The sequence below is a fragment of the Ambystoma mexicanum genome, chromosome 3q (genome assembly GCF_040938575.1).
Source record: "Ambystoma mexicanum isolate Mex_15411 chromosome 3q, UKY_AmexF1_1, whole genome shotgun sequence".
Taxonomy (NCBI): Eukaryota; Metazoa; Chordata; class Amphibia; order Caudata; family Ambystomatidae; genus Ambystoma; species Ambystoma mexicanum.
Window position 1 is genome coordinate 1,257,156,522 of NC_090926.1, and position 25,052 is coordinate 1,257,181,573.

Sequence of the window (25,052 nt, forward strand, 5' to 3'; positions counted from 1 at the left end):
GGAGACAGCAGAAGTAGCCAGACGAACAAAAGGTAGAACTCAAAGGAGTAGTGTGGATGGAATGATAGCAATGGATATAGCCAAATCATTTATACCGTTCTTATCCCAAATAGAAAATTCTTACAATATAAGAAAACTGTCTGGAATATTACAAAAAACAATAGATTCCACAACGGATATTTTATTGAATATGACGTTAGAAGAAAAAGGAATAAGACTGATGGCACTTCAAAACAGGATGGCTCTCGATATAATATTAGTTGATCGTGGGGGAGTTTGCAAGCTCGTAAAAACTGCATGCTGTGTGTATATAGATGACTACTCCCCTACGATATTTAAAGCAATCCAGAAATTACATGTCATAAGTTCCACACTCTCTACTGAAGAAGGGGGTTGGGGGATAGGATCCTGGTTTTGGGGATTGTTGCGGTCTTGAGGATGGAAGTTAATTTCGATACTAATGATGGTACTCGGGATATTCATAACATGCTGCTGTTGCATACAATGCTTACCAATAGTGTGCACTGAAATAACGGATGGATGTACTAAGGGATGTATGCACATGGTGTTGAGAGGAAAACAAACGCATGGCCGGAATAACAGAGACACTGAGGAAACAAAAATAGTTAAACAATTCATGGCAATAGACATTAATGATGAAGATGATTCAGATGTAGATACCCCAGACTTATCCTCATTAGAGGAGGATACAATGGATAAATAAGACGTTTGGCACACGGCCAAAAGGAGGGTTTGTAAATCTGGAAAAATTAATATCCTTCATTTGAATGATAGACGTAACTTGATGGCCGTGGCTCAACAGCTTATGCACCGAATTATAGAAATATAAACTGCTATGCTTGACCAACGAGCAGCCATTTTAAATGTAGCAAGAGTCGCCATTTTGCTTGTTAACCATTGCTCATTGCTTTCTGTCTAAAACCTGCTTTGCAGCTTGCAATTTTTGCGGATTCTGCTTACTCTGCTCAACTGTTAACATTGTTGTCTGAATATGAAAGGACAAGGTCGCGGGACTGAAGAGTTTGTTGAAACTCCTCATGAGTAGCCCAGAAAGGAATGCCCATGCTCCCTCTCTGTAGCCTTGGGAGGGAGCTGCAGGGCATTTAATCACTTCACAGCTGCCAGCCAGTCTCGTACGATGGTAGAATATGTTAGAATAATACAGCTAAAGGCTTGAATTATGCTTTTCTTACGGCCCCCCTTCGCAAAACCCTTTAGAACGTGTCGGCTCCCAGGACACGAATATTACCTCATAGATAGTAAAGCTTGGAATGTGGCTCTTCCCCCGTGTGCAGCTTGCTTCCAAGAACAGAACCACTGTGTTCTGTTCAACAACTAAAAGATGCCTCCGCACTTTCTAATTGCACATTGTTACTAGAATAGACATCGAAAATGTTATAATCGTCATACTCGTCGGATATGTCCATCGTCATCCCGAGTTCAAAGGAACTTAATAAAGAGGGGTGTTGAACATGACTTTGCTGATTGTATGATATGCATTTTGTATATATGTAACTGATGTACGTAATTCGCTCTCTTGTGTCCCTCGAGGTCTAGGAAACTCACGTCGAGGGGGCGTGAGATCAGAATTGGCCAATTGATACTATCTTTTGCTTGCAATAAACCCTAGCATTGGGAATTTGAACCTCGTGTCTGGCGCATCTTTTCGTGTATGGTTATTGCCTTGTTTCCATAGCACGAGGGACCCGTAGGGGCATCTTTCACATGAAGGCTTTAATAACTGGAACCTTCCATCAAGACACCTTATGTTGTGACGTAGTGTAGGCGGAGAGTGCAGCTAGGTGAACTTTAATGGAATTAAAGACTAAACCTGAGTCCAGTAAGTGAGTCAGCTATAAAACAATATGTGTGGGAGAGCAGTCAATGGGGTCGATGCTCCTTGAGTTACACCAGATGATGAACCGTTTCCACTTACTGGAGTAGCAGTAACCAGTGTTCGGTTTCCTAGCCTCCCTGAGAATGTCCATGCTTTTCTGAGGGAGCTGCAAATGTCCAAATTCTATGACCTCAGGAGCCAGGCTGCCAAGTTCAGGGTCTGCGGGCATGGGTGCAGCATGCAGCCCCTGTCCTGCGACAAAATGTTGTACGTGCATGGTAGTTTCACTGGAGGAGATAGTGACATCTCCATCAGATGAGCGAACCAGGGTTGGCGGGCCCACATGGGGGCCACATGTATCATCGTAACTGGTTCCTGTTTCATCTTGTGCACTATCTTGTTGAGAAGAGGAGTCGGGGGGGGAAAAGCATAGACAATTTTCCCTGACCATGTTATCCAGAGTCTGTTTCCCTTGGAGCAGTTCTGGGGGTACCTGGAGGCTTTATCTTGGCATTGGGCGTTCTCCAGAGTTGCAAACAAGTCGGTCTCTGGGAAGCCCCATTCTGCGAAAACGTTGGCGATGATGTCTCAGTGTAAACGCCATTCGTACTCTGCGGGTAGAGGGAAGTCTCTGCTGAGTCCGTCTGCCAGAAGATTGAGTTCCCCTGGTACATTTTGTGATAACAGGAACATGTGTTTGAGAGCCCACTTCCAGATGCTCTGGGACAGCTTGGACAGTCCTGGAGAGTGAGTGCCCCCCTGCTTGTTCAGGTAGTACATGGCCGTGGTGCTGTCCGTGAGGATCAGCACTGTCTTTCCCTGTAGATGTGTCTGGAAGGCCTTCAGTGCTTTGAAGACCGCCAACAATTCCAGAAGGTCTATATGGTTGGAGGCCACACTTGAAGTCCAAACTCTGTGCACAGTCTGATGGGACAGGTGAGCCCCCCATCCTGTGAGTGATGCGTCTGTGGTTAGAGTGGCTTCCACTATGGGGGTGGTGAAGGAGTTCACCTTCACGAGGTTCTCCCTCGACCACCACGCCGCAGCGAGAGAACCAGGGCTTGCGAGACAACCACTAGATCATCCCATTGTCCGCTGGCCTGACAACACTGGCTGTTGAGCCACTCTTGCATTGTGCGCATACGCGGGTGCGCGTAAGGAACCAAGTAAATACATGACGCCATAATTCCTAGCCATCGCATGCCCTTGCGTACCGTCACCTCTCGACCGGCTACATATTGAGGGATCTGAAACAGCATGTTTTGGACCCTCTCGTTGGAGAGGAAGACGAGGCCGTCCCTTGTTCGAATTAGAGCCCCTAGGAATTGCTTGACCTGGCTGGGATCTAGACTGGACTTCTCGTTGATGGAGAAGCCAAGGTGGAACAAGAGGTCTATAGACTTTTGGGTATTTGAGAAGCATGTTTCGTAAGAATCCCCTGTTATGAGCCAGTCATCGAGGTAAGGATAAACCGGAATGGACGACCTGCGTAGATGAGCCACTGCCACTACTTTCGTGAATACCCTTGGTGCTGAGGCTATACCGAAAGGTAGCACTTTGAACTGATAGTGTTTGCCTTCTATCATGAGCCTGAAGTATTTCATGTGCGCTGGCAACATTGAAATATGAAGAGTATGCATCTTTCATGTCCAGTGTTGCCATGTAATCCTCCTGTGTGAGCAGGGGGATTACTTCCTGCAGAGCCACCAAACGAAATTTTGAAGGTTTTACAAATTTGTTCGCTGGGCGCAGATCTAATACAGGGCGCATGGTTAGATCCTTTCTGGGTACAAGGAAGTATACTGGATAAATACCCTCCTTTACCTGTGACAGAGGCACAACCTCTCTGGCTCCTTTTTCCAGCAGCGATTCTACTTCCTGAAGAAGAATGAGAAGGTGTTCTGATGTGAGACGTCTTCCCTTTGGAGGTCTGAATGTCAGGGACCGGCTGAACTCGATACAGTAACCGTGGGCTATTGTTGACAGTACCCAACGATCTGTGGTAATCCCCTCCCATGCCTGGAGAAAACATGTTAACCGGCCCCCGACCAGGGACCCACATTTTTGGGTCATTTAGTGACGGCGGCTGGGGAGCCTCTAGGAGTAGGGCCCCAACCCCTTCCTTTGCCACTACGCTGGCCTCTCTGGGCATACGGCGTGTTGCAATTACTGGTTCCTTGAAGGGAGGACCAGTTTCTGCCTGAGGCATATTGCTGCTGAGGTTGGCGTTGGCCACGAAAAAGGCACCTATTGCCAGGTCCGCGTCTGTTGGAGGGTTTCTTGATCTGGTCCAGGGTCTTCAAGGTTTCATGCTCCTTTTTCGCTGTTTCCAGGGCGTTATTAACCGCCTTTCCAAACAAGTTGGAGTCCTCCAGGGGTTTGTTAATGAGGAACACCCGAGTTTCTGGCTTGAACCCTGAGTTCCTAAGCCATGCTTGCCTTTTGAGTAGTACGCCCTGGACTAAGGAACGCCTGGCCGTTTCCGCAACATCTAAAGTATTTTTAATGATGCTCTGGTTCACTTGAGTACCCTCGGTAACCGTGGCCAAGAGACGGGTCGTTAGGTCTCGGCATCTCCTTGACTTTCTCCGCAGGCCTCAGCGATTCCTTTGCCAGTCGTTTCTGAGCGTCATCGGAGACGCTCCTCGCGATGCTCTTGGCGACCATCCTCCCAGCCGGGAGCTGATCGTGTGGAGTTTTTTTCGGCAGAGCCGGGACCTTGCCGTCGACGGACGCCTTCTTGCGATGCGTCTCAACGGCGCCTAATACTTTAGGGGTAGCGCCCTTTGTGTTAATCGGCCTGGTTGCGAAGCGCCTATGCGGCTGTGGGGAGGGCTGGCAACCCTTACGGTCAGCAGGGACCACCAGCTGTGGCGGCGTCCCCGTTGGTGCAGAGGCCTTCTTAGAATTCGCTGAGGAATGGCCGAGGGTTGTGTGCTTTGTGACGTGTAATTTTCCGTCAGCGTCGCCGGGGTGTACATCCCCCGAAGCAGGGCCAGAGCCGTGCCTTTCTCGGCCGGAGACAGATGCTCCGGAGCGAGAGCGCTCCGTTGAGAGGTCTACAACCAACCAGTACGGAGGTCGGGTCGTCCCTATCACCCTCGTCACATTCAAGACCGCGGCGGCGGGCAAGGAATCAGCCTTCAACAAAGTGTAGGCTGCCCACCTTTTGACCCTGCGCTCCTTCAGAGTATTAGGGCGGAGGAGCTTGCAGGCCGCGCAACCAGCTTCGTCGTGCTTGAGGGGTAAGCAGCGGTTACACCGCTTATGCTTATCCTTCCACAGGAACTTGCCTTTACAAGCAGGGCAAAATCTAAATTGAGTCCTCTCCATAGCTGAGGAAGTTACCAGTGACGACGACCAAAAAGGAAAGGGGGAAGAAAGGGAAAGGCATTCTCAGTACGAGAGAGAAATGTCCACCCTGACCACCATCTCCCTACTATGTAGGCCTCGAAGGCCTGGCCAAGTGGTCTGCAGCACCGATGGGATCACTGTCCATCAAAGGTCTTGTCTCGGCAGAGATCCGGAACGGCTGTCGGAGAGGGCCGGTAGGTGATATTATATAACAGTAATTAAACAAATCGACCAAATCGGTAGGTGATATTATATAACAGTAATTAAACAAATCGACCAAAGGTCGAGGGGACAATGTCTCTTTACGAGCTCCGCTTAAGACGATCAGTATTCTGGGCGGACAAAAACAATCTGAGGGACCTCGACGCGTGAGGGATTTTGGGTACACTACATGTCACTATAGGGATAGTGTTACAGACACGCCTATACAGACACGCCTATGCCGACGTCCCCTTTCGACTCTCGAAAAAAAGATGCAATACTCTGCAGTGGCCACTGGATGGCGGACTATACATAGAGCATGTGATTCTAAGCAGATTAACAAACATCAGAGCCTTGTTTAACTGGTTCAATGGGACGACTTCTCGGCATCCTTTAACAGAAGCGCTGTCACCTCTTCCAATAGGATGCGCTGCTCTTCTTTGGGAGATGGTTGGCAGGTTGCTGTAACAGTTCTATACAATAACCGGTGCCCACTTATCTGAGGTGAATCCCTCCCATACATGGGTAAAGCATGTTATGCGGTCTCCTACTGGAGTGGCATGGGTGGAAACCTTTAGCGGGTGGTCATTGTTTGGGGGTGTTGAGCTGCCTCTGGAAGAGGAGGATCTACCCCTGCCGCGAGATCTTCTCTGGCCTCTGAAAACCTTGCAAGGACTGTCCTTGTGGTGAACTCCATGACAAGCTCTGACCCTGGTTGTACCCTGACCCCAGTTATGAATTTTTGCCCCCTAAAGCAGCAAAAATTATAACCCCCCTCTTAGGCGGAGGGTTTATTAGTAAGTTGCCCTAGTGGCTTTAGGGTATCATACTCTTCTTTGGCACTCTTGCCGACCATCCTCCCAGCCGGGAGCTGATCGTGTGGAGTTGTTTTCGGCAGATTGGAGAACTGGAATGAACTGGGCAGCAGACTTTTTATCTCCCAAAATGTTTTCAACAAAGTCCTTGTCCATCTGGGTCTCTTGCGTATTTATCTTAAAATGTTCTGCTGCTTTTGGAAGCAGATTGTTGGTAGTGAATTCAGTGGGTCTGAATGATCCGGCGACTGTATGACGTAGACGTCCTTGTTGTAAAACTGGTCTACATTCCCCATGTCCCCTTGGTTTCAGTGTCAGTGTAAATTCTAGTGTCCTGGAAGTCCAGTGTTGACTCCTAATAAGCTAGCTGCTCTGGGTCCTGCTCAGAGGTGGGTGCTTGTGTGGTGTCTGTGCGGGATCTCTTGGTGGGGGTTGTGTAACTACGGCCGGCTGTGAAACGGCGGCCCCACTAGCTGGTCAGCTGCAGGGAGTACCCTGAAGGTTTACCAACACCTCTGGGTGGTTGTTAAAGAAATTGGCCAGTAAAGACATCCGTCTCATGACCTTATCTAGGTGTTCTGCAGACCATTGTGATGAACTTGGGATACTAGAGGGGGCAGAAGGGGAGGGTGTTGGCTCAGGTTTTTTGTGTGCCTCATAGCACCTGAAATGGTCCCCTCCCCCTGGGTCATCGTATCTAAACTAGAGGCCTCTTTTAATGTCTTTGAGAATATGTGATTTTTCTATGTGTTTTTTGATGACTGCACCCATTTTCGGGCTGCGAGTGGTCTTTGCATGGGCCGTTGACACGTCTTTCGACATTCGATCGTCGGAGTGTGTGAACTTAGAGGTTTTGTGCACAGTGTAAGATCCGGACTTGCCGGTCGACTTCAGGGGCCTGTCGTGAGGCGAGTGCGATGGCCCAGAGGACAGGGGACTGTCAGACCTCCCCCTTGACCCAGTATGTGGTCTTCTGGTCGGCGTTAAAGTTGAGTTCTGGCCGTGGGTTGTGTGGTGATGTTTGTTCGTGCCAGTGCCACCGTGTGTTGTCCCTGTAGCAGAGCCGCCGGCTTGCCTGATGGAGTCGGGGGCTTGCACGTAGGCCTCAGACAGATCCAGTTGGCCCTCAGCATCACTAAAGGCATTGATGCTGCCATCACTGGAGGCACCCTCCATGTCCATGGCGGCTTGGGCCAGTATGGCGTGGTGGGCCCAGGGCTTTTTCTTGCGGTCCTTAAGTGTCTTGGGATTGAAGAGCTTGCAAGATTTGCAGTGGCTTTCGTTATAGTCCCTAGGAAGACAAATATTTCACACCCGGTGCAAGTCTTTCCAGGGAAATTTTCGGTTGCAAGATGGGTAAAATTTAAATGGTGTATTCTCCATAGTGTATGGGGAAGGCAGCCTGGCGAATTAAGTTGGTAGAGAAGGGAATATGCATTCTCTTAGGGAATCTAAGAAAAGAACCACACCCCAATTTCCCTACAGTGAGGGCTGAGGCCCGGTGCAGGTTTTCTAGGCCATCTGAGGAGTTCGCCGAGAAGAGTTGGAGCAGTCGTCGACGAAAGTAGTTCTTGAAGCTGTCGCCAAAGGTCTTGCAGGGGAATGGCTAACAAAGGACAGTAAGAGTATATTATAGGTAATAATTTTCGTAAGTAATGGCGATAGAAAGAAGGAACTCCGCTTTGAGCGACAGACAATGATGGCAGAAAAAAAGGGAGGGACCTCGGTGCGTGGAGCACGATGGGTACAGTAGACGTCACACTAGGGATAGTATTACTGGCACGCCCTGTCGACATCCCTTTTCGAGTTTCGAAAACAACTGTAAAACTCACAGCTTCCACTAGATGTCGGCCTATGCATAGCATGTGATCCAAGTAGATTCCATAAGCCTCAGAAATATATATATATATATATATATATATATATACACACACACACACACACACACACACATTTATTTTTATTTGTACTTCTTGCATTTGAATTCTAGGTCTGCAGCACTTCAGAGAATGTGAGAGGGAACCACACGCAGTGTCAGTCTTTATATATTTTATCTACTTCCCCTTTCCCTCCGGGATGGTCATCTCAGCAAAAGTAACTGGAGGCTTGAAGAGCGGACTACTTCGGAGGGGTTTGTGGGGTTCTTCTTCAGCCTCTGCAAGATCAGAAGCTGGGACCGGACATGTTCCTAGTCTGGATCTGTACGTTTGTGTAAATGTGCCTATTGTATGTTGTATGTTAGTGTCTGTATGATAGTGTGAATGCACCTAGAGAATTTCAGTGTGGGTATGATAGTGTGAATGTTCCTAGTCCGTGTCTGCATGTTTGTGTAAATGTGCCTACTGTATGGCAATGTCTATATGATAATGTGAATGCTCTTAGACCGGAACTGTGCGTTTGTGTAAAAGTGCCTAGTGTGTCAGTGTCTGTTTGATAGCGTGAATGTTCTTAATCCATGTCTGCAGGTTTGTGTAAATGTACCCAGTGTGTTAGTGTCTGTATGATAGTGTGAATGTTTCTAGTCCGTCTGCGTAGGTTTGTGTAAATGTGCCTAGTGTATGTCGGTGTCTGTAGATCGTGTGAATGTTCCTAGTCTGGATGTGAATGTTCCTAGTCGGGATCTGTATGTTTGTGTAAATGTGGCTGGTGTATGTCAGTGTCTGTAAGATGGTGTGAATGTTCTGTAAGGAAGTCATGGTATCAACAGTAAGAAAGACACAAGTGACCACAGTTCAAGGGTGTTCATTGAACTTCAAAAAGGGTTTGAAAAACACCTATCTAATCCTAAATCTAAAGATGGGAGCAAGCGTCCTCTAATCTCCGCCCTCTGCAACTCATCCAGAACAGGACTGCAAGACTTGTCCTTGGCCTCAAGCCCAGGGATCATATCTCTCCAGGACTGAAATCTTTGCACTGGCTCCCAGTGGCTGCGCGGATCAAGTTCAAAACCCTCTGCATTGTCCACAAGGCCTTCAGGGGCCTTAGCCCAAAATACCTTCAACTCTCTCTTCCTAAATATCTTCCTTCGAGCTCTTCGCTCATCCACCTCCAACTCTCTCAGTGTCAGTCGCTTCTCCAAGCAACGAGTTGGCAGAAGATCTTTCTTCGACTGGGGCTTCCCTCTGGAACAGCCTCCCTGCCTCCCTGAAACTTGAAAACCATCCCGGGTTCCGGAAGCACCTCAAAACCTTTCTCTTTGTGTCCGCCTTTTCTCCTCCTCTCCCCTGCTAACCTCCTGGCAGATTTGGAATCTGCACTGGTGACCTGGCCACCCTCTGAGCCCGGCCCAGGTCCCTCCCCCACCAGTCACACACTCCTGCACTGCCTGCCTGGCATCCCCCGCACTTGGGACTGTTCTTTATCCCTTCAGTCCCACCACCAGCACTTGACACCCGATTTCTGCACTCACCTTTGCACTTGCCAACTGCTGGCCGTTACTTTACTTATTGTTATTATATTCCCATGTACTGCACTGTCCCCCTACCCCCCGCACTTCCCTCTTCCCCTTTCCCATGCACTTGCGCGATCTGAATGACACCTGGCCTAGTAGGATCGTTGTCTGTCCTCCCTTTGTTCCCCCTCCCTTGCCTCGTCGCGCCTTGAAACACTTGTGTATAGGCGCGTTATAAATGCCATATCGTATCAAATAATAACGCAGTTCTAGTTGTGTCTTGTCAAAATAAAAGGGCCTATACTAATAAACCTATTGCCAATCATCATCTCTAAATACAAATAGTGTGGGAAACAAGGTTAATGCAAAAGAAAAGTGTTCAAGAAATCATACGTCGGGATGTTTAGGCCGTTGGTCTCACTTCCCCATGTTTTCAGCACGGGATAAGGTGGTACACTCGAGCTCAGCCCAGTCTCTGGCACGAGGGTGCAGTTCAAACATTAGCAGCAGGGCCTTCTATGCCCAAGTCTCTTTCCTTTCAAAGTGTCTTCTTTCAGAGGGCCTGATGCGACAAACAAGAAGTAATTTTCCTCTCAGAATTTCACACCTACTCAATTTCTCATGTGATTCACTATTCACCTTCGATCCCCCTCAGCCGGGCTCAGATCCGGTTTAACAATGTTCAATTAGTCTCCCTCGCCGGGCTTGGACCAATTTATTCTCTTTTACACAATATGTATTTTATCCGAAAAGCTTTCACTTGATATCCCTCGTTTGGGCTCGGACCAACTTAATTCACTTTGTCATCAATTCCTTTGGTAGTGCCAACATCGAAGACTTGCGATTGTGCAGAGAATTCTGCTTGACCCGTCGCAGGACCACTTCGATGCACAGTTCTTTGCCACTCTTTCTTCTTTCTCCACTCTTAGTTGGATACCTTACAGAGACCTTCGAATGAGCATGCATGCGGTGCCGACAACTCTGTCAAAGATAGGGTATATTGGTTTCAAAGTTCAATCACTCATCTGTTGTTCAACTTCACTCGCATTGGTTATCATGTGCGTTTTAACACACTATTTGCTTCAGCACTTATCATACAATGTTGCTGCTTGCAACCTTGGCTTCAGCACAGACCGGTCTGGTATCAGTCTCCCCAACTCACGGGATGTGTTGAATTCATTGGACTGCTTTTTTGTAGGAGCCAAGGACAGTACCACGGCGGCAGGCGATTCTCCCAGCCTTGATCATCAAAGACGCGGGAGGGCCCCGGGTACTTCTGACACACAATACAGGATTCTTCAGCCTGGTTTCCTGGTCTAACGCATTCTATTCTCGAGGGTTTGTGAAAGTAACGTTTCCTCATTGAAAAGGTCAAGGGCATTTCCCTACTTGCGATCCCCTTCTGTTTCGCCATCTTTCTCCTCGTATTAAACTGCCATCTTGGAACTGCTGTTTCCTCGTGTGCTTTGCTCGCTCAGAGCGTGCTCTTGTGCTCCACCTTTTATCTGTGTGGGGAAGTGTAATGGAAGTCAGGAGTGTGTGATGGTCAGTAATTGTCTGACCCTTCCTGACGATTGTATTGCGACATTCCAGGTATACGGCTCAGTGTAAGTCCATTTTCTCTCATAGCGGGATGTCCGTGAGAAAGTGTTTGTGTTGTGAAATGCGGTGGGTTGAGTTCCTAAGTATCCTACCTGGGAGGATGGGGCAAAGGTGTTACAGGGAAGGGGATATCGCGTCTTGCCATCCGGTGTCCCACTCCCAGAAGGCCCCTCACCCAGGCGATCCTCCCGCACTGGTCCACCCCCAGGAACTGGATCCAAAAGCGATGGCCATGTCCTGGCCACCTGGACAACAGATCCCTGGTCACTAGCGGGTGAGACGCCTTCAGGTTTCTCACAGTTCCTCGTCCGTATGTGAATGTTCCTAGTGTATGATAGTGTGAATGTTCCTAGTCCAGATCTGCATGTTTGTGTGAAAGTGCTTAGTGTATCCGTGTCTGTATGTTTGTGTAAATGTGCGTAGTGTATGTCAATGTTTGTGTGAATGTACGTAAGTGAGAAAGTTAAACAAGCGGTTTCTGTACGCAAGTCATTTGTCACATTAGGGTGTTGTTCATACATTTGATCAATTAAAATGTCAGAATGAATGCATCCCGATAAAAGGTACATCCATTCTGATGTCTTAATCGATCTTCAGTTCCCCACTTAAAATCACACAAATGCCTTCACTTCCTTAAACCTGAAAATACTGCCAAGGATACACCTGTGGAGAGACAGGACTTCCTGTTGTATCTTATCAAGAAGCAAGAAAGGGATGGGAAGCTCTGCTGGTCAAGAGTCACAGAAAGAGCGAGGAAAGGAGAATTCAGAAAGGCTCTTAAATACCCTTTTGATTAAGACACATCTGCTTAAACAGGCTTGCATGGTTTAATGGCACTGCCCTTCCGGTTGTGTAGTTTTTTGTATTGATGTTCATGATTATTTAATATTGTAAAATGCCACCGGGCCTATGGGTTAGAGTGCAGTCTAAAATACAACTCAAATACAATCTTTTAACAACCACTTTACCCTCTACCTCCTTTTCTGGTTTTTCCATTTGGAAAAACCAACTAGGCTGATTTCATAGTCAACAGTTTGATCATTAGCCAGAAACCCAACATCACAATCGAGTCAAATCGGGAAGTGGTACAGACATAGTGCAGTAATTAATACATCATGTTAAACGTCTTACGATGCCATCAGATTTGCAGGGGGTGGCTAAAAATGCAAAACAGCATTTTAAAATCAATTAAAACTATACTTCACAATATACAATACAAAATAAAAGACAATGGCATATTTTCATATCGATGTGCCAACGTGTTCTACAAAAAGCGATGAGGAGAAAAACAAAACACATTCTAAAAAACATCTAGGGCAATACTCATATTCACCTATACATAACCTCATTGCATAAGTCAGGTGCCCGGGATGTTTCAAAGGGCCGGGGCAATCTACAATGGGTTTGGGGGTGAAAAAAACAGAACAAATGATACCACCTTCTGACATTGTGCCCAGTCCTAATGGTAATGTTTATTAAAAAGCGCCTATACACAAGGCAAGTGTTTCAAGGCACTCAAGGAGGGTGGGACCATGGGGTGGGGGGGAAACAACGATCGTTCCGAGCACGTTAATAGTCTGCACAGGCAGCTTATGTGCATATAATACAATTAACAGTTGAGACAGCAGCAGATCGGTCTGACGACGATTCTGCAGTTTATCCAAGTGCAATTAAGGAGTGAAGACTGGGGGCAACAGACAGTCGATCTTCAGGCAAGGTGCATTTGGATCACGCAAGTGCACAGGCGGTTACAGGGGAAGGGACAAGTACTGGGGGTTGGGGTCCAAGTGCGCCCAGTCAGTGGAGACTGGGGTAAGTGCAGAGAGAGCCACTCTCTTGGGTCATTGCGGACGGGCAGTGATGGTGAGGCGAGTGCAGGGCCGGAGGCGAGTGCTAGAGGACTGGACGGGGTTCCAGTGACCTGTGAGACTCTGAGGTACACCAGGCGGCCAGTCAGAAGGCTGTATGGAAGAAGGAGGAAGAGAGGGAAAGAGCAGGGGGATAGGTTAGCAGGTTAGAGGGAGAGAGAAGGAAGAGGAGAAGAGGAAAGTCCTGAGAAGTTTCTGGAACTTAAGGAGATCAGGCTCAAGATGGAGGGTGGGAGGGGGGCTGTTTCAGAGGGAGGACCCTGCTGAGGATAAAGATCTATCTCCAAATCTCTGCTTGGAGAACTGGCTCACTCGCAGAGGCTGTCCCTCCCGAGCAGAGGGCTCGGGACGGACAGCATTTAGGTAGGCATTGTTGCAGGTAGGTAGGTCCCAGGCCCCAGAAAGCCGTGCGGAAAATTCAGAGGGTCTTAAACTTGATCCTTGCAGCCACAGGGAACCAGTGTAGGGATTTCAGTGCCAGAGAGATGCGGTCCATGTTCTTGAGGCCAAGGATAAGTCTTGCGGTACTGTTCTGGATGAGTTGCAGAGGGTGCAGAGCAGTAGCAGGGAGGTTGAGGAAGTGGCTGTTGCAGTAGTCCAGCCTAGAAAAAACTAGGGCTCTGGAGACAGTGAGCCGCTGGGGGAAAGTGAGAAAAGCTAGAGTGCCCCTGAGGAGGTGTAGCCGATAATGAAATGTATGCAAAATTGCAGAAAGTGCATTAGTTGATAGATTAGCAGCCTCGTCAAGATGTGGAAGGCAAAAAGTGCCCCACATTATGCCCCAACCTGACAGAATGCGCAAAAAGTGTAGAAAGTGCATTAATCCAAATTTTTGCAGCATTATCACGGTGCCAGGGCAATAAAGTGCATATGAAATTATATAAGTAGTAATCACAATGTTAACATGGCGACATATTAGTTCCCAAACTCTCTAGCTTTCCTTATTCTTGCTCTTGTGCACCAAGCTAGATGGATAAAGTTTGCTACAAATAAACACTACTTTTACGTCATTGCAGAGCCTAATGAGCAGTAAAGCGTCATCTGTTGGGCGTATGCCATGTGCATTAGATATTGTTAAGGCTTACGGCTTTATGGTATTTTATTTTTCCGCTATTTCCGCCTGTATTTATCCAGATTTATTTTTTGGCCTTTTTCTTCTATATTTATCCAAATTTATTTTGTGTCTTATAAAGAGATAATTCGCAACCAGTATTTTTCTGCATTGATTCCAATAAAAAAATGCATTTGGTAAAGCACCAATGCCATATAGGAAAGAAATGCTAGCTCACTTTTTTCCATTACAACAAACGGTTGCTTCTTTGACTGCTGCTGGTGTAAGATATATGCGGTCAGCAATTTAAAGAACTTAAATGCTATTTGTACACAACTTTTGCCAACATGCTGCCAAGCTGCGATGCGACTGGCCTGCAATGTATGAGTGACATCACAAAGAACCAGTCAGAAAGACCTGTTTTTTTTCCATTTTCATAAATAAATACAGTCAGAAAGCAGATTGATTTCCATCTGTATTTATGTTTAAAAATCAGTAAAAAGGAAATCTGGAAGCCTTCCATATCGTCTTTAGGAACTTTCACCTGGCCATGCAAAAGCATTGACAAAAAAACAAAAAGTGGCCAATAGATTCCTTGCCGAGACCACACAACAAGCATAAGTCATTCCCAGTGGGTTCCCACTTTTTGGTACAATATGCCAGGTTCAATTGAGAAAACCTAAATTTCAAATACAAAGTGCGTGCAAGAGGGGGGTTGACCAGATCCAGGTTTTTTCAAACCCCACGGCCCGCTTACTGGCCAAATATGTAACTCCCATAGCCAGCCCACTGCATGCATTCACCAATCCAACCTTAATCTTCCCCTGTGAGGCCGATTTTCACTTTTTCCACATTACTTAAGGTGATGCCCCAGGGAATATCCCATAGGTTTCCCAAGTTCATATCCAACAGGGATCTTTTGACGTGTGTGAACCAGGGCAAGGACCTACCACCCTCAGTTTCGAGCATGTATGTTAAAGCCTCACAGTACGTTTTGAGTTTGGGAGCTAGCCATAATATAAGCCAATAAAGTACCAGCCTGAGGGTGAGTGACATCGCTTTGGATTTCCCTAAGGCCAGTTCCAGGTAAACTGGGTTACCCGGACACTTTGTTGACAGTCCAACAATGTGTCTGAGTTACCCAGTTTACTTGGAACTAGACTTATTTAGGGAAGTGTCTCGATTTAGGAGCATATTGTATCATTTCTAGCTCCTTTATCCATTCACCATCCAACGATCCTTCAAATCCTAAGCCAGCTTGCTTTTCTTCAGTTTCTGAGGCCTCCTGTTTCCACTCGATACCGTGAATCCTCCCCTTTTCCCCGCTTACGCAATATTGATGGTGTTGTATCTGGGAAATGAAAACTAAACAAGGTGCTTCATTTAGCCTCACTTAAGAGCACTTTTCATTTAATCCACCTTTAGGGTTTCATACCTGGGGTACCCAAACATCTTGGGGTGTGTCTCAGCTCCCTGTTACGAATGCTGCGACGAGTACTGGTGCTATGACCTCAGCTGACTCCAAGAATGTTTCAGTTTTCACAAGTTCTCAGATGATGCTCCGGTTGATCACGGTCTAGTCCGGAATCTGACATTCTAAAATCAGATGATTTGAGGAATGAGGCTTTACCACCTGTGTCAGACCATGTCATGATATACGCTCTTAAATCATGTTAGAGAGATGGCCATGTCGACCAATAAATAAATATCTATGATCCCCACCAGTGTCCACGCCATGCTGGCCGGGACCCTTGGGAGGCCCTACGGGACACGACTCTTGCATGGCTAAGAGGGAAGTAGGTGCATCCTTTGTCTTGAAACAAGATCTGAACTCATTTAAAAAAGGGACACGTATCCTGAATGGGGCGCTTTGCTGGACTGCTTCGTTATTTTGCAAATACGTCTCTTCAACCAGTAGCTCCTGGTTCTCTTGATCCTCTTCTATGTCGTATGTCACACTCGTATGTTGCTAGAAGTCTCTCTGGGCTGGTGCTACATCAAGGTCAAACGGTCCTAGCTGCAACACTCTCAAAAGACTTTCTAAACCTATACATCTCCTGCTCTTACTCTGATTAGGGCCTCGCTCCTATGCCCTTCCTGGGCCAAACATGCCTTATTCGCAAACCGTCCTGGGCTCACTAGCTAGGTCAGTAGGGTTCCTCTCCTCTTACATCATCCTCTCACCTCTTCCTGATTCACCTCCCCCTCCTTATGATGCTCACATTCTTCATTTCTCCTACTTCTCATGGTATCTTTACTTCTCCTGAAGCTGCTTCTTCCCCTACTTCCGCCAATGTCCTATCTCCTGTTTATACCTGCCTTCTGATTCCCGTCTCTTCCCTCCGCCTCCTGCTTCCAGTCTCCTCTCTCTGCCTCCTGCTTCCTGTCTTCACTCTCCTCTCTTGATCTCTTGCCTCCAATCTCTTCCTGCGACCTTGTACATCCAATCTCTTCCTCCACTTTCAGCCTAGCCCAAATTCTCTTCTCGCCACATTCAGCCTCCACTTTCCACCTACTGCTGCTGCTCCCACCTCCAAATATCCACAGCCTAACTAGGCTTGGCCTGCTATGCTGAAGTGTTGTCTCCCCGGGGGCCGGGCTCTTGGGAAGGACCTGCAGCTGCAGGGTGATCATTACTAGTAGCTTGTGATTGGCCCTGGTCAATTGGGCCCTTCATGTCATGTGTGTTGCCTACATGCATGTGAGTTCCCAAAGCTGTGCATACTTAGGATCTAAAAGCTAGGCCCACCATCTTGTAAAATCTCATCTGAAATGCATGCATGCATTGCTGATTTCCATCTACAGGGGCGAATCCATTCCTGCTGTCGCTGCCAAAAATCTCTGCTCTCCTGATTACACACCCGCTTCCAAATGCCTCCCTCCACTTCTTGCTACCAATCTCGACCTCAAGCTCTGCTCGACAACTCACTCCAAATAACTGCACCAGCAAACACTCACACCTCCATACACTAGGCTGGCCCTTGGACTGTGCTCCGAGGGAGGACCTGCAGCTATGGGTGATTGTTACTGGCAGCTTCCGATTGTACCTTGTCTATTAGGCCCTTCCGATTGCTTACAATAAATATTATATTTATTTCTTATATTGTGCTTCATGCCGGACTACAGCCTATAAGCGCAGTGCCGGGACTTGGTACTGAACCTGTGCTGCTCAGTGCGGCCAAGGCCAGCGCACTGCTGCTGTGCTAGTGTTTCTGGTTTATTTCTCTCCTCTTGGTTTTGGTGTGCAGAAAGTATGCATGTGATTTCCCAAATTAGCATGGACCACGGCTATAAAAGTCTGGTCCGCCATCTTGGATGGGAGAATATGGCCTGCCTGCACACGCACACACACGCCCATCTCCAGCTGCAGTGCTGCTTTTGCTCTCGCAGCAGTGAGCAGCCATTTATTTCTGTTTCTGTAACGGTCGACCAAGCAAGGCTTCACCTGCGAAGAGTCTCTGACTAGGTTCTGCAGTATCTCTACTGAGGATGCCGTGTTCTATCATGTGAATACTGGGTCTCCTTAAAGAACATGTGACTGACCCCTGCAGCAGGGACAGAGAGGGGATTACCAGGGAACCATCACAATACTCCTCCTTGGTTCTCCTTGGTTCATCACCTAGCTTGTCCTCATGGCCCCCTTGGTTGTCCCACAAATTGTCCCCCACAGTCAGGCAGGGGGCTTTGTGAAAGTAATTATTAGCATATCCAATGATATCACAGGAAATAACGTACCATCACTTTTGATACCAATGACGTTGCGGGTGAAGGTAAGTTTTCTAATGCTGCTGGGAGCCGAACTTGAAGGTCAGTACGCGGCCACCCTGGCAGTCTGATATGATGGTGGAATTAATGTGCCGGAATCCAGTGTCCTGGCTGTCAGTGAGGAACCAGGCAGCAATAACCTTTTATAGCACAAATGGAGCATGGTAATTGCCTTTTCACTGATGGGCAAAGATCTATCTTAATTTCAGATTTTGCACTAGATCACAGGATTAATATTTGCATCAAAAGATTTATAATTTTCCACAAACTGAGCAGTTGCTTCCATGCCCATGGTAAAATAAGAGGTTCCAAAACACTCAGCATTCTGGGTAATTAGGGCACTTCAGGGCATTTATTTTAGAAATATAATACTTGTGCTCAATGACTTTGGATGATTATGAAACAGTCACATTTACCTTTGTATTTCTTTATCACTTCTCGAGGTTTCTCAATCTTCGACTCTTCAAAACGTCTTTCCATTGCTTTGAAATTCTTCTCAGGTTCACAAAACCTAACATTATTACATCTGAAACAGCAAATGTGTGTTACAGTAGAGAAGGGCGCATACACTGCCACCGAATACACAAAGATCACAGATCATGATTCGAGATGGGACCAATGCCGACAGGCACCGTGTGACAAAATCTGATATTGACAAGAAGCAAGGGACAGCAACTTCGAGCTAAGCACACATTTTAACCTCAACTCAGGGAGGTTTCAGTCATTAACGTTAAATACCTACAAGATACCTCCTCTGCCTGTATGTTGGTAACACTGGCTGAGGGCAGGCTACTCTCTCCAAGAGATGCAATAACAGTGCGTTAAAAGGAACGTACAAGTGAGGTGTTTTCAAAATAGTAGTCTTTTCTAAAAGACTTTACGACCCAGGCGTTAAGGGGTTAACGGCGCCGTAAAAGGTCGCGGTGCAGTTAGCCCCTTAACGCCTTACTAGGAGGTCCCTTTGCGGCTCCCGACCTTAACGGCTGGTTTGGACCAGCCGTTAAGGTAGGGACCCGCAAAGGGACCTTGAAGGTAATTACGGAACCGCAATTTGTGGTACTGTAATTACCGCCTTCCCCTTTCCCATTGAGCCCTATGGGGCAAAAATGGGAATGGGGAAAGGCCAATGGTAAATGGGGAATTACCGCCCCGCCAACCTTGGAATGGGGTGGTAATTCCCCATTTCATCATGGCGGAATCGTTAAGTTACCGGTGTTAACCATGGCGCTAATAGCGCCATTGGTTAACGCCGGGGTTGTAATGAGGGCCAGAAACATTAAACAAACAAATCGCTCACCCCTGCAAGCGGAAACCACGTGGAAATGCAGCCTGATTTGGACGTTGTTGTTTTAAGGAGAGGACATGTGCATAGATCTAGTGTCTACCCCAGATGATGGCATACATTAAATCCTGTGGACAGGGACACCACAATGTAATGTATGTTGGCCAGCAGAAGAAAGAAAGGAAGTTAGGTTGCAGGTAGCAATGCTAAGGGTACTGCCTGTGCTGGGGACTAGAAAGATTGAGAATTTGCTAGCTTTAATTCCAGTAATGAAGACGATAACGAATATCAAAAAGAGTGTTCAGGTGTTAGAAGTCGTATTTAATGAGCGTAAAAAGGCATTTCAAGTTGCCTGCCGTTACGACACACTGTGTGCTCCCACTGATGTGTTATGCACTGTTAATAACGAAGTCACGGAACAGCTTTATCTCGCTACAGCTGTCTGTGCAACAGTGTTCTTTGTCCCTCTTGCAGGTATCATCGTGTGATGTGGTAAGCAGGCAACAGTTGTGGTGAACACCATGCCATCCAGAACCTCTGCCTAGAATGCTAAGGAAGACTTATTCCCAGGATTTGTATTTCGTGACATGCATGCACAGTACTAAGAGCTTCAGCAAGAGTTTATCACCGCATTTCAATAAAAACCAAATTAAATTAATTTGATTTTATATCAAGGGGACAGAAAAGGCAATTTGGCACAGCTCCTAAAAAACCTATCCTTTTGTAACAGAATTATAATGATTCGAAAGAAAGTGTATTTTGCCTAGGTCTTAAATATGTAGCTGAACTGTGTTGTTGCACTAGAGGCACAAAAGGGGGGGGGTGGTGGGACTGTAGTAGTGCACAGTCCCCGGGTTACAATAATACATTCATAATAAAGAAGAGAATAACAGGACAGTTCAAGGGGTGGGGTCTTTTCAAGGACATCTTCCCAATGGATTATTTTATTATTTTTCTTCTCTTTTAGTGGACTTTGTTTAGGTCAAGCCCCTTGTCTCGTGGTAGTGGACACTTCCTATCCTAGATGAGCCGGAGTGCACATGTGCACCAACATAACTGCTGACTATGAGCATTTACACCGTCTGGGGTCACTGGAGCAAGGTCGTTGGACTAAGGCCAGTGGTTTGTAACGGTTCAGGCTAGATCCGACAAGGTGCTGTTGGGACACAATATGGAGTTGTAACCTGGGCAGATGCACATGCTTTGCTCCCTAAGAGCGGACGTGCCACGTAGCCGCCAAGATGAACTGGAAGTACTGCTATTCCACATCACTTTCTGTGATCAACAGAGATACAGGACTATTAAACCCCATGGATACTTCTTTTATTAAGGCGTGAGGCATGAATAGCATGCCGGAAGGCCTACAGAAAAACCTTTGACGGGTCTATGATCAGGTTTGCAAGCCCCAATAAGAGCAGCAGGTCCGAAGGGTAGGCTGGGTGAGAGTCAGGAGGGAACGGGTTAACAGTTAGGATGCTGTCTTGCAAGCAAACTAATAATCGTCCTTTTTTGCCCCCCAATCACAGAAAATCACACACAAGTCTGATTTCTTGGACACTTCGAAAACGGCATTTCTTTCCCCACTTAAATTTTTAAATGTTCTCCCCAAAACTATCCATGGTAATAAAGTAGACTAGCCAGAATTCAGTTATATCAGTTTTAGCATAATGGCTCCACCTGATGACAAAAGCCCATTATCAAGACAGTGTATAAGCTATCGAAACTAAAAAGGATATGGATCTCGTCATCACGATTATAAATGGTCAAATACAGACTCACACTTTCAGAAAACCAACAGCCGTGAATTCGATTCTGCAGGCTACTAGTTGCCACAAACGCACAGTGATAGAGAACATACCTTTTGGAGAATTTTATCGTGCACGACGTAATTGTAGTAATTTGGAGGAATTTACTGACGAGGTGTCCCAAATTCAAACACGGTTTAAACAAAGAGGTTATTCAAATCGTTGTATTCAAAATGGCATAAATCGGGTGAGTGTTATATCACGAGATGAGATGTTGATGGACCAGGGGAGGCAAAAACCCACTGGGTTCTCTGATGTACGCATCATTACCAAATATGTTCACAATTCAGAGATGTTATACAAATTATTGAATAAGCATTGGCACCTGTTACAACTGGACCCCAACAAAACACCCTATATAGCTGATCATCCGAGATTCATTTTCTTACGGAATCGCACACTGAAGGGGTATCTATGTCCTTCTATTTTAGCTCCCACAACCCACTCGGTCAATTCCAGATCATGGTTACCACCCAAACCCAAGGGTTTCTTTAAATGTGCCTCATGTAATTTTTGTCAATTTGCCATACAGGCTGATAATTTTGTCTGTCATAATGGCCTATCAGTTCAAATACGCGACTTCTTGAATTGTAAGACGAAATATGTGGTCTACGCCATTTTGTGTATTTGTGGCAAAGTATATGTGGGTTCGACCATTAGGGAATTACGGATACGCATCAGGGAACACCTCGCAAGCTTGAGGAAGTTTGATTCCAAATTACCTTTAGCCATACATTGGCAGGAACAGCATCAAATGGAAAATGTGAGTGATATTAGGTTCATAGGACTTATGCAGGCAAGACCTCATCCTAGAGGTGGGGACCGCTCAGCATTATTGCGGCAATTAGAAGCACGCACCATCTGTAGGTTACGTTGTACTACCCTGGGACTTAACAGCGACACGGAACTGCATGTGTTCTTGTAGATGGTGAGGGTATGTGACATACGGGGGATTTTCTGTTCGTGCATGTCATTGCAGGAGTTATTTGGACCGGCCAGGCACTATCGCTTGACCCATGGGCTAATTTAATCTATACAATATTATTATTATTTTGTATTCCCAATTGGTTACTGTTTTTGGCGATCTGCATTTATACTCATTTCATTTTATAAAACGGCGTGGATTGGTATATATAATTCTCTTTTTTATTTCATGCATCTCATCGAGGTTTTCCACGATGTTATCCTTCTAGTCTTTGTGTTAATGTTGCAGGTGATCCGTGTTTGCACACGTGATCAATCTCCATGTGATCGCGACTTCTTTTGCGTCGGATGTGTTATTCGCGCACGGCGCCGCACACGTGATTATCCATCACGTGTTCGGAGGGTGCTTTTTTCTAAATTCTTTCGTTTTCTCATTAAACGGGTATGCCGATCGCACCGCGTTTAGATATACACAGCATAACAGGATTCAATGTAGACGAGAGATTAATGACGGTAAGGGGCTTGTACACTTTTAATTCTCAGTGTTTATGATGAAACAAGAATCGGCCCCTCGAGAACTGTTTTATATTAACAGATGTTGTGGTTTACTCTAACAGACATGCCATTTCAGGCGGGACGTTTTTACTGAATTAGATTGCTCGCATTGACATAATTCAAACTTTGGTAAGGAAGGTAATGGTTCACCCTTTGAAATATTTTTACTGATTTCAAGCGGTTTCACAACTTTGACTTATGCATGATTTGTTTCTCTAGATTTTTCAAGCGTGATAATAAACCCAAGACATTTAACACTACCCAATCAATCTATGGTAATTTCGTTTAAATTCGAGTTTGGCATCGTGTTACCCTTACAGGGTGTGGGAATGGGATTTTCTGGTGTTTACCAATTTTAACTGGTTTCTTATTTTAACATTGCATGGGGTATCTTTGACCTAATTCTAGCTTTGACCCAATGGGTTCGGTGATGTGTGCTGTTTTGGTGGCTTTTTGGCACCTGGCGATGACATGCACGAATTTAAATTCAGAAGATATACACATTGTTATTATGGTGCATGGAGATCCACATGCACAACATTTACACTTCTTGTGGACAAGCACTGGGTAGCACATCAATTGTATTAACTGCGTATTGATGTTAGTTTAGAATATTGTCGCATGTTACTCCAATCATATACATATAAACAATGATATGTTCTTTTATTTTGTATTCTTTTTTCATGAATTTTTTCTTTATATGCTGCCTGTGACAATGTTGCTACATCCATCCTGCTGGTAATGTATATATGCACTTGCCATTACCCTTGTTTGTTGTGCTCACTGTATTTCATGTCCTGGATTACTAATGGGGATTTGTATGCATTACAAAATTGTATATTTCATTTGCTGTACAGAGTTTTGCCTTGAGAAAGACCGAGAGAGGTCGAAACACGTGTTGGCATATCACTCTATCACGCCACAACACACATTGGATGTGATGAAGATTAAACTTATAAAACTTTCATTATTGTGTTAACCAGATCAATTATCGCACAGGAAGTGTGCAAGAGGGCTTCTCTATTTCATAATTGTTTTGCTGGCAGCGCATCCATAATGGGGGAATACCCATTGTTCCATTTGTCTTGTTAAGTGGGTTTGAGGTGCCCGCTTTTCCCTCAGGGTGCTGCAGCCAACCCTTCGAGGTTCAATCGATTTGATTTTGTAATATTCAATTACTCAAGCACTATTTAACCTGGCACACCTCAGTTTTTCTGTTTTGCTTTCCCACAGATAAGTCTATGGTAGTGAAGTCATACAAGAGCAACGGAAAAGATACCAGACCTCAGAGTTTAAGGACAAGACACTGTACACGGATTGGTCAAAACACATCAGGTCTGCCGGGTTCCCAAAGCCATGTTTCAGGGAGTTATAACAATTTATGTCCCTAGTCAGAACAACCAAACGTAACTTAATGGTCACATGTTGGCAGGAGTTGAGCAGCAAGATATGGAGAAGCATGGTTGTAGAGATAGATTAGTCACTGCACAACACTGCCCCCTGTAGGGAAAATTGCACATGCAGCGCTCTCCTTGTCAAAGAAACGTTATGCAAAACACTGTTATCCACAAAGTAGCCCTAATTAGACATTAGTGAACAATGCAGAACATTGCACATAACTCACTGCACAAATGCAAAGACCCATGAAACTACACCTTACACAAGCACCATTTCCCATACAATAGAGGCAATTTGGAAACAATTATAAGTACATTAGCTCACACCCAAGTCACGCCGCATGAATGTAATTGTGAATAAAGACAATCTTAGGATAATGTACACTGCACGAACACATACACATGTGTGCCATTGTGAAAGAATGAAGTTTGCAAGTAGCTAGGCCCCCAGCGCATAAGGTCAGAGAGAGGACAGATGAAATCATGACAAACAGTAAGGGAATGAAAGTATTTTTTCCAAAAATGGAGTTACAAAATGATCTCGTGGTAAGCAGTTTGTAATGATGGGAACAGTACAATGGTGCCAACTGCTGAGGTAAATGGGAAGAGATTTAAAATGTTATATTTTATGTGTCACACTGTCAACTCTCACATAAATTGGTTGAGATTTCTGTAGTTACACCCTCCACATCTACTCCTCCTAGAGCAGCCAATTGTAAACCAATTCTGACTGATACAGGTTTCAATAATCACTGTCCCATCGAAACGAGTGAGAATGAAAATGATTTCATTGCACATGAGCTAATTAGCAAGCACGTCACCTTTATCACCTGGTTAGAATGGACCAATGAAGTTGTAAAATGCATGGAAGCGCCTATATAGTATCTAATTAATTTTCGAAACATTTGCTGTCTTTTTCTTTCTGGAATTGCAATATAACCAGCCATTTTTTCGACTTGAATTTGAATGTATGTTAGATGTTTCCCTGCCCTGGTAGTTTAATAAATGTTTATTTTTCTCATATCTCATGCATCACAATTTATGTCTCCTTGGATAAATTTGTATTGATACAAAAGGGTTTTGCCTTACACTGTGGCAGTGAAGAGTCAAGGGGGAGCCTCTTCCTCATCCTGGTGGGGGCAGTGCTGTTGAAGAGGCAAGGGGAGTTTGGGGAGTGTCTCCAT

General features: G+C 45.8%; 1 pseudogene; it reads right to left on the reverse strand.

Annotated features, from left to right (window-relative positions):
- LOC138448101 (E3 ubiquitin-protein ligase TRIM39-like) overlaps positions 1-25,052 on the reverse strand; it is a 153,263-nt pseudogene that overhangs the window by 4,035 nt on the left and 124,176 nt on the right.